General features: G+C 42.6%; 1 protein-coding gene across 1 annotated transcript in view; it reads right to left on the bottom strand.

Annotated features, from left to right (window-relative positions):
• Nucleotides 1-9,899, bottom strand: part of LOC109823692 (probable leucine-rich repeat receptor-like protein kinase At5g49770) — a 28,092-nt gene that overhangs the window by 17,341 nt on the left and 852 nt on the right. The gene's annotated exons all lie outside the window — the stretch shown is intronic.

The raw sequence follows: 9,899 nt of genomic DNA, 5'->3' as shown, positions 1-9,899 counted from the left end.
ACCGGGGAGGCTACTCTGGTGGACGTGGCCGTGGTCGTAGTGGTTCTGATGGTCGTGGTGGGTTTCATGGAGGTCATTCTTCTAGTCGTGGTGGACACAGAGGTGGTCGTGGTGGTCCATCTCGGGTTAGCCCTGGTGATGAATCAGTTATCCACTGTCACTATTGTCATGAGCCAGGTCACATGAAGTTTAACTGTCCAAAGAAGAAGGGGAAGGAGGCATTTCTGGCCTCTCACAACGTTTCTCAGGATAGCCATTCTCAGCTGTCGTCTCCATTTCCGGATGAGCAGTTGCGTCGTCAGTTTGAACAGTTCCAGCTTTTCCAGCAGTATCAGCATACACAGGCCGTGCCATCTTCTTCCACTGCTACTCTTGCCCAAGCAGGTACTCCTACAGCTTTTCTTACTTCGTCTTCCACTCCAACCTGGATTATAGATTCCGGAGCTACTGATCATATGACTGGGAACCGAGGTATTCTGTCTTCTTTTTCACCTATTTCTAACTCTGTTGTCCTAGCTGATGGGTCTCGGAAACCTATTCGGGGTACTGGCAACGCGCTCACCACTCCTTCCCTTCCCCTATCCTCTGTCTTTTATCTACCTGATTTTCCATATAATCTTTTATCTGTCAGTAAGATTACTAAGCTTCTCAATTGTACAGTAACATTCTTTCCTTCATATTGCGTATTTCAAGATCTGGTGACGAGGAAGACGATTGGTACAGGACGTGAACGCAATGGCCTGTATGAGCTAGAGTTGGCATCCGAGCACGTGGCCTGCATCAGTACTATTTCAGCTTTTGAGTACCACTGTCGGCTAGGTCACCCTTCTCTACCCGTACTAAAACTTCGTGTTCCCTCTTTAGGTTCTCTTTCCTCCTTCGATTGTGAGTCATGTCAGTTAGGAAAGCACCATCGCGTGTCTTATCCTAGTCGGGCCAATAACAGAGCTCTTCACCCTTTTGATTTAGTTCATTCAGATGTATGGGGTCCTTGTCCCGTCATTTCAAAATTGGGATTCAAATATTTTGTTAGTTTTGTGGATGATTATTCGCGTGTTACTTGGATATATTTGTTGAAATCTCGTTCTGATGTGTTCTCAACCTTTAAAATATTTTTCTCAGAAATACAAAATCAGTTCAAATCCACAATAAAAGTCTTACGATCTGATAATGCTAAGGAGTACTTAGAAACAAATTTTGCCAACTTCCTTGCTCAATCTGGTATTTTGCATCAGTCCTCCTGTGTTTACACTCCTCAACAAAATGGAGTAGCTGAAAGAAAGAATCGACATCTCCTAGACATTGCTCGGACCTTATTATTTCACAGACATGTACCTAAAGAATTTTGGGGTGATGCTATCCTTACTGCTTGTTACTTAATTAACCGAATGTCGTCTTCTGTCCTTCAAAATAAAATTCCATACACTCTGCTGTATCCTGACACTCCTTTGTTTCATCTACCTCCAAAAAATTTTGGGTCTTTGTGTTTTGTCCATAATTTTAGCCCTCAAAAATCTAAACTTGATCCTCGGTCCCATAAAGGTATCTTTCTTGGATATTCTCGTACCCAAAAAGGATACCGATGTTTCTGTCCGTCTCTCCAAAGATATATTCTATCTTCCGATGTTACATTTTTTGAACACCAAGCTGGTCATTCTTCATCTGTCTCTTCCAGCCCCTCAGACTCTTATGACTATTTGACCCTTCAGGAAACTTTATTTCAGCAGGTTGACTCTCTGGCTGATAATGGTACTGGTAAAGATCCACAGCGCCTTCAGGGTCCTCTCCAGGTTTATACACGTCGTCAGTCTTCTGCTCCTGTACCTCTATCTACCTCTACATCAAATCCTGTTCCAAGAGCTACTGTACCCTTGTCTGCGAGTTCTGATGATCTTCCTATTGCATTACGTAAGGGTAAACGAACTTGCACTCAACATCCTCTCTCCAATTTCGTTTCATACTCTCATCTTTCCTCTTCCTTTAAATCTTTTATCTCTTCATTGGACTCATATCTGGTTCCCAAGACTGTGTCCGAAGCTCTATCTATACCAGGTTGGGATCAAGCTATGAAGGATGAAATGGCTGCTTTGGAGCAAAATGATACTTGGGAGTTGGTATCTCTTCCGCCAGGCAAAAAGGCGGTTGGCTGCAAATGGGTTTATACTGTTAAACTCAATCCTGATGGTACTCTGGCGCGCTTGAAGGCGCGTTTGGTTGCAAAGGGTTTCTCTCAAGTCTATGGTCTTGATTATTTGGATAAGTTCTCTCCTGTTGCTAAGATGACTTCAGTTCGGCTTCTCATTTCTATTGCCACTACCTATCATTGGCCTTTACATCAGCTTGACATTAAGAATGCATTTCTTAATGGTTTTCTTGATGAAGAAGTTTACATGGAGCAACCGCCAGGCTTTGTTGCTCAGGGGGAGTCTTTGAAGGTTTGCAAGTTAAAGAAGTCTCTATATGGCCTAAAACAATCTCCGCGTGCCTGGTTCTGTCGCTTTACATCTGCAGTCCAAGACTTTGGTCTTAGTAGATCAGAGAAAGATCATTCTGTCTTCTGGAGACTACATAATGGCAAGCGAATCCTGCTCGTTGTATATGTGGATGATATTGTAATCATTCCCAAGACTGTGTCCGAAGCTCTATCTATACCAGGTTGGGATCAAGCTATGAAGGATGAAATGGCTGCTTTGGAGCAAAATGATACTTGGGAGTTGGTATCTCTTCCGCCAGGCAAAAAGGCGGTTGGCTGCAAATGGGTTTATACTGTTAAACTCAATCCTGATGGTACTCTGGCGCGCTTGAAGGCGCGTTTGGTTGCAAAGGGTTTCTCTCAAGTCTATGGTCTTGATTATTTGGATACGTTCTCTCCTGTTGCTAAGATGACTTCAGTTCGTCTTCTCATTTCTATTGCCACTACCTATCATTGGCCTTTACATCAGCTTGACATTAAGAATGCATTTCTTAATGGTTTTCTTGATGAAGAAGTTTACATGGAGCAACCGCCAGGCTTTGTTGCTCAGGGGGAGTCTTTGAAGGTTTGCAAGTTAAAGAAGTCTCTATATGGCCTAAAACAATCTCCGCGTGCCTGGTTCTGTCGCTTTACATCTGCAGTCCTTTACATCTGCAGTCCAAGACTTTGGTCTTAGTAGATCAGAGAAAGATCATTCTGTCTTCTGGAGACTACATAATGGCAAGCGAATCCTGCTCGTTGTATATGTGGATGATATTGTCATCACAGGGGATGATACAACTGGGATTAGCGGTTTGAAGAAACATCTACATGAGCACTTCCAGACTAAGGATCTAGGGTCTCTCAAGTATTTTCTAGGTATAGAGGTGGCCAAGTCAAAGAAGGGTGTTCATTTGTCACAGAGAAAATATGTGCTCGATATGCTTTCAGAGGCTGGCATGTTAGGATGTAGAAGTATTGATTCTCCAATGGATGTAAATGTTAAGTTGTTACCAGATCAGGGGGAGCTTCTTGAAGATGTTGGACGATTTAGAAGGTTAGTAGGAAAATTGAATTATTTGACTGTAACTAGACCAGACATCACATTTGCGGTGAGCGTAGTCAGTCAGTTTCTATCAGCACCAAGAACTACTCATATGGATGCTGTATTAAGAATTCTGCGATATCTAAAGAAAGCTCCAGGAAAAGGTCTCCTCTACTCAGATCAAGGACACACAAGGGTGGCAGGTTTTTCAGATGCAGACTGGGCTGGGTGTCCTGTTGATAGGAGATCAACCACAGGATATTGCGTATTTGTTGGAGGAAATCTTGTATCATGGAGGAGTAAGAAGCAGAACGTAGTATCCCGGTCTAGTGCAGAATCAGAATACAGGGCAATGGCAAATGTAACACTGGAAATGGTCTGGATTCGCGATTTGTTAACAGAAGTTGGTCTTGCCCCAGAATGTCCTATGAAACTATATGGTGACAATCAAGCAGCAATTCACATTGCTGAGAACCCTGTTTTTCATGAAAGGACGAAGCACATTGAAGTCGATTGTCATATTGTTCGAAGGAAGATTGTAGATAAAATCATCACTACAAGACATGTATCAACAGGTCATCAGTTAGCAGACATTCTAACAAAACCACTTGGGAAAACTCGGGTAGATTTTATTTGTGACAAGCTGGGCATGTATGATATATATGCTCCAGCTTGAGGGGGAGTGTTGAGAGATAATATGTAATATGGATTAGTGGTTTAGTCCCACATCGGTTGTAACACCAGGCTTGTATCCTTTTGAAACTATATATAGACTAGAGTATGAGACCCTAATCTCATAACTCTTTTCTCTCCAAAACTCTACTTATAAGATTAACAGTTACTAATGCATTGACGAATTATGATTTAAGGAGGAAGGATAAGGAGACTTCCCCTGCTAGTACTTCAGATGAGGCCTTGTCGACGAGAGGTAGAAGTCCATATTCGAAATGTGGTAATAGAGGAAAGTCAAAGTCAAGAGGTCGTCACCAACTAGGAAAGAACTAATGTGCATTTTGCAAGGAGTAGGGACATTGAAAAAGAGATTGTCCAAAGATCAAAGAGAAGGAGAATAACAAGAAAAAGGGTCCGAAGGCCAATGAGGTGAACGTTGCGAAAGGCAATGATTCCGTTGATTCGAGCTTTTCTCTATTGATTACTCCGAAGGTGAACCATGCAGATGCATCTGATTGGATGCTTGATTCCGACGCTACTTATCATATTACCCCCAGGCGAGATTGGTTTGCATCTCGATGGGGGTGTTGTTGTCGTGGAAAATGATCAATCATGTGGTATTTATGGGATAGGTATCGTGCGGATTCGGATGCACGATGGAGTAATCCGTGAATTGAAGGATGTGAAATTTGTTCCTCAGCTAAAGAAGAATCTTATTTCTGATGGAGCTTTGGAGGCAAAAGAATTCAAGGTGATCTTTGAAGACGTTATAGCAAAGGTTACTAAGAGATCTTTGATGGTGATGAAGGAAGTCCGCAGTCAAAATTTATACTATCTGAAGGGGAGCACCGAGATTGGCCAGGTTGCTTCGGTTATTTCAGAGGCGGGCATGAGCAGGCTTTGGCATTACAGGTTAAGACACACAGGCGAGAAGTCAATGCAGACGCTGTGCAAGCAGGGGCTATTAAAGGGAGTCAAGAGTGGTAAAGTGGAGTTCTGTGAGTATTGTGTACTTGGCAAGACGAATGTGAAGTTCAGGACTGCTATTCATAGGACGATGGGCATCTTGGACTTCGTGCATACATACGTTTGGGGTCCCACCAAGACTGCATCACTTGATGATCGACATTGGTTCGTCACGTTCGTTGATGACTATTCTAAGCGATGTTAGGTGTACACCATGACAAAGAAGAGTGAAGTCCTAGATATATTCGTGGAGTGGAAGAAGAGGTTTGAACTGCAGACTGGGAGAAAAATCAAGACGTTGCGATCCTATAACGGTGGTGAATATACTTCAGACCCCTTTCTGTAGCTATATCTAGACGAGGATATAGAAAGGTACTTCACGGTTATTCATATACCGCAGCAGAATGGGGTAGCAGAGAGGCTGACTCGGTCTTTACTGGAGAAGGTCCGATGCTTATTGTCACAAAGTGGTTTGAAGAAGATCTTTTGGACTGAGGAACTATCATATGCGAGCCACCTCATTAACAGGCTGCCTTCATCTGCGATTGAGGGGAAGACCCCTATGGAGAAGTGGTCAGGAGAGCCAGCACACGATTATGACCAGTTCAAAGTTTTCGGGTTCCCTGCATTTTATCATGTGAGAACAGATAAATTAGAACCTCGAACTAGGAATGTCATATTTGTAGGATTCAAGCGTGGTGTTAAGGGATACAAGCTATGGGATCCAGTTGATAGGAAGATTGTGCTGAGTAGGGACGTCACGTTCGATGAGGCTTCTATTTTGAAGCTTCTCAGCTCTCATCAGGTGGAGAGCGACCCGACAGAGGAGATATCGCAGGTGGTGGAGATCGATGTAGCTTCACAGTGTCCAGATGATGCAGTATCCATTAGAGTGCTGACTGAGGTGACGTCAGGCGAGCACGACGGTGATACGGAGGATACGGATACTGATGTGTAGGATCAGGGACCGACGGCTTAGGTTCAGGATTCTATTGCGGTTTGGAGAACGAGAAGAGACATACAGATGCCAATACGGTATACCGATACAGTAGTTGCATATGCACTTCCGGTGGAGAGTATTGATGAGTTGGTGCCTACTACATTCAGAGAGGCCGAACAGAGTTAGGAGGCTGATTCGTGACAGGTAGCTATGCAGGAGGAGATGGAGTCTCTTCACAAGAATGATACGTGGGAGCTTGTTGAGCAGAGTTCGAAGACAGATGAGAGACATACGGATGTCAGCACGGTATACCGATACAGTAGTTGCATATACACTTCCGGTGGAGAGTATCGATGAGTTAGTGCCTACTACATTCAGAGAGGCCGAGTAAAGTTCGAAGGTTGATTCGTGACAGGTAGCTATGCAGGAGGAGATGGAGTCTCTTCACAAAAATGATACGTGGGAGCTTGTTGAACTTCCAAAGGGGTGAAAGACAATTGGTTGTAAGTGGGTATACATGAAGAAGGAGAGCATTAAAGGCACTCCATTGAGGTTCAATGCTAAGTTGGTTGTGAAGGTCTATGCACAGGAGGAAGGAATAGATTATAATGAGGTTTTCTCTCCGGTGGTAAAGCATTCTTCGATTCGAATTTTGCTAGCTTTGGTGGCACAGTATGATTTGGAGTTTGATCAGTTGGATGTGAAGACGGTATTTCTTCATGGTGATCTTGATGAAGAAATATATATGACTCAGTCATTGGGATTCCGAACTGTAGGAAAAGAAAAATTGGTTTGCATATTGAAGAAATCACTATACGGTTTGAAGCAGTCTCCTCGATAATGGTATAGGGTAGGGAAAAAAAATTGGTTTACAGATTGAAGAAATCGCTATACGGTTTTAAGTAGTCTCCTCGACAGTGGTATAGGCGATTCGATGGTTTTATGATTGATCATTCGTACACTTGGAGCTAGTTTGATCATTGCGTATATTTTCGTAAGTTAAAAGGAGGTGCGTACATCTATTTGTTACTTTATATCGATGACATGTTGGTTGCCTCTATTTCCAGATCTGCTATAGATGAGTTGAAGGCACAGCTTTCAAAAGAGTTTGATATGAAAGATTTGGGTGAGACGAAACGTATTTTAGGGATGGAGATCGACAGAGACAAGAAAAATGGCAGAATTTGTTTGACACAGATGACTTATTTAAAGAAGGTTCTACAATGATTTCATGTTAGCATGGATACGAAGCTAGTTAGTGTACCTTTAGGAGTCCATTTGAAACTTTTAGCTGATCTTTCACCAAAGACAGTTAAAGATCGAGATTTGATGTCGAAGACTCCATATGCAAGCGCGGTTGGGAGCACTGTTATAAATAGTGGTAAATAGCCCGTAATAGCAGCGCTAAAAGCGTTAACGGTCCCTTCCCGCGACGCTATCGCCCGCTACGCTATCGCGCAATAGCGGTGACATATTACGGAATATGTCTGTTCGCAAAAACGGCTAATAGTGTGTCATAACGGTAAATAGTGAGCGATTGCATTCGAAATTTGCTTTTTGACTGCTATTTAAAAGCAATTTGAGGCTTATTTTTTTAAAATTAAACTCAACCATTGACCATTACATTCCACCGTCTCCTGTGATTTTCAGCATACTCCCACCACCTCTCATAGCCTCTGACACCTACCTTGATACTTCCTCTCACCTTCTTTATCGTGAGCTCCTCTTAGGGCAGTCCTGTCACCACTAAGCTCTTCTTCTCGAAGACGACGACTTTTTGACTCGTCCAGTCATCTTCGGTATTACGTGATGGTTACATGTCTATTTCATGTTTAGGAGCTCTTTAAATCATCCAATATGTACTTTAGATTTCTTAGATCTTTCTTTAAATTTTTTTAGTGTTTATACATATCTAAATTAGACCGCTATTTGACTTTACGCTTTTTACCGCTATTTTATCGCAATAGTCCGAAATAGCCTTAGCGATGTCTCACCGTTACGCGACGCTATCCGCTATCGATAATCTTGGGAGCTTGATGTACGCGATGGTATGTACGAGATCAAATTTATCACAGGCGGTGAGCATGGTTTCGAGATACATGCACGATCCAGTAGTGAATTATTGGGACGCCGTGAGATGGATTTTGAGGTACATTAGAGGCACGCTCAATGTTGGTTTAGTTTATGAGCGGGACACTACAGGTAGGCAGTTGTGCATTGGCTATATTGATTTGGATTATGTCGGGGATTTGGATAAACGCCGGTCTACTATGGGGTATGTTTACTTTGACCTGTGCGTCGGTGTGTTGGAGATGCACCTTACAGTCTACGATGGCTTTGTCTACGACGGGGGTAGAGTATATGACGATTACGGAGGCTGTGAAGGAGGCTATTTGGCTTCAGGGGCTTTTGGAGGAACTTGGTATATCGCAACGGTCCGTCACCATTCATTGTGATAGCATGAATACTATCTATTTAGCGAAGAATTAGGTTTTTCATGTGAGAACGAAGCACATTGATGTTCGTTATCACTTCGTTTGGGATGTTCTTGAAGATGCGATGTGAAGATTGTGAAAATCCACACGAAGGATAATCTGACGGATATGCTCACTAAGGTGGTTCCGAGCAACAAGTTTGAACATTATAAAGACTTGTTGCATATTCGTGATTGTTAAGGCCGTTGGTGGCCATTTGGATGAACTACGTGAGGCTTGATTCCTTGGGCAAGAGGATACATAAGCAGTCATGTTTGATGCAGCCGGTTTTGGATTAGTTGATTTTGATGAGGGTGAGATTGTTTGGACTCTCGTTCGGGTTCCCGACTTGTTGTGGATTGAGTCCGTTGTCGTGAATTAACTTCACGACGTACTAGACACAACAAGTGAGATATTTGGATGCTTTGGTGTCGGTTCAGTTTTGAAAGAAACTTTGCAGAGTTGGAGAATTGTGAATGAGTTATGGCGTGGTGGGGCCAACTCATGTGCTCGTGAAAGCCGCGTGAAGAGTTCACGCTTGAAGAGATTTGGTGTACAGGCCCACCCGAATATTTTGACGCTATAAATATAGCTTTTTCGTGCCCTAGTTTGTGCGTGCAAGGCAGAAGAAAGAATCAGTCGTCAACGTGTGCAAGTGTGCAGGTAGAGGGTGTCGGCTGATTTTTGAGCGGCCCCTTTTAGGGTTTTGAGCATCCATTGGAGGAGATATTTATGTGAGATTTGAGAGTTTGTTTGGGGATTTAAGTTATGTGACTGTAAACCCTATTTGTATTCTCTCTCTCTAATAGTAGATCTCCCCCCTCATTGTCCCGTGGACGTAGGCAATTTGCCGAACCATGTAAAATTAATTTTCTCGCTGTTTGTGTGATTTGTAATAGCTTATTTAGGTTCCCTCAACAGGTCAGTCCTAGAACTGATGAGAGGAATAACTGATATCCCACTTTGTTAAAATATTTTGTTTATGATTCTTGTTTCCTTGATGAAACGAGAATTCCTATTGCGACCTGACTCTCTTGTTGTGCTGCCGATGTGCTGCCAAAATTTTCGCTGCGCACAACAAAAATTACAGGTTTATAATTTTACATAACATATAATTTTTGGAGGGTCAACCTGCACAGTCCAATTAGACACCACAACTCCAACATGATTCACCTTGAAAATACCAGTAGACCCAGATGTTAAACTATAGTAATTCTTAATGAGCTAACAAGGGTGAACATTTCTTTTTTTTCACTCAACAGTATCGTATTGTATAACCAAGTGTAAATTACACTAGACCCCTATAGACTTTTAGCGTTTTTTAGTAATCATCTATGAACTTTTGAAATT

The sequence above is a fragment of the Asparagus officinalis genome, chromosome 9, assembly GCF_001876935.1.
Source record: "Asparagus officinalis chromosome 9, Aspof.V1, whole genome shotgun sequence".
NCBI lineage: Eukaryota > Viridiplantae > Streptophyta > Magnoliopsida > Asparagales > Asparagaceae > Asparagus > Asparagus officinalis.
This window is presented reverse-complemented; position numbering and strand designations above follow the sequence as displayed.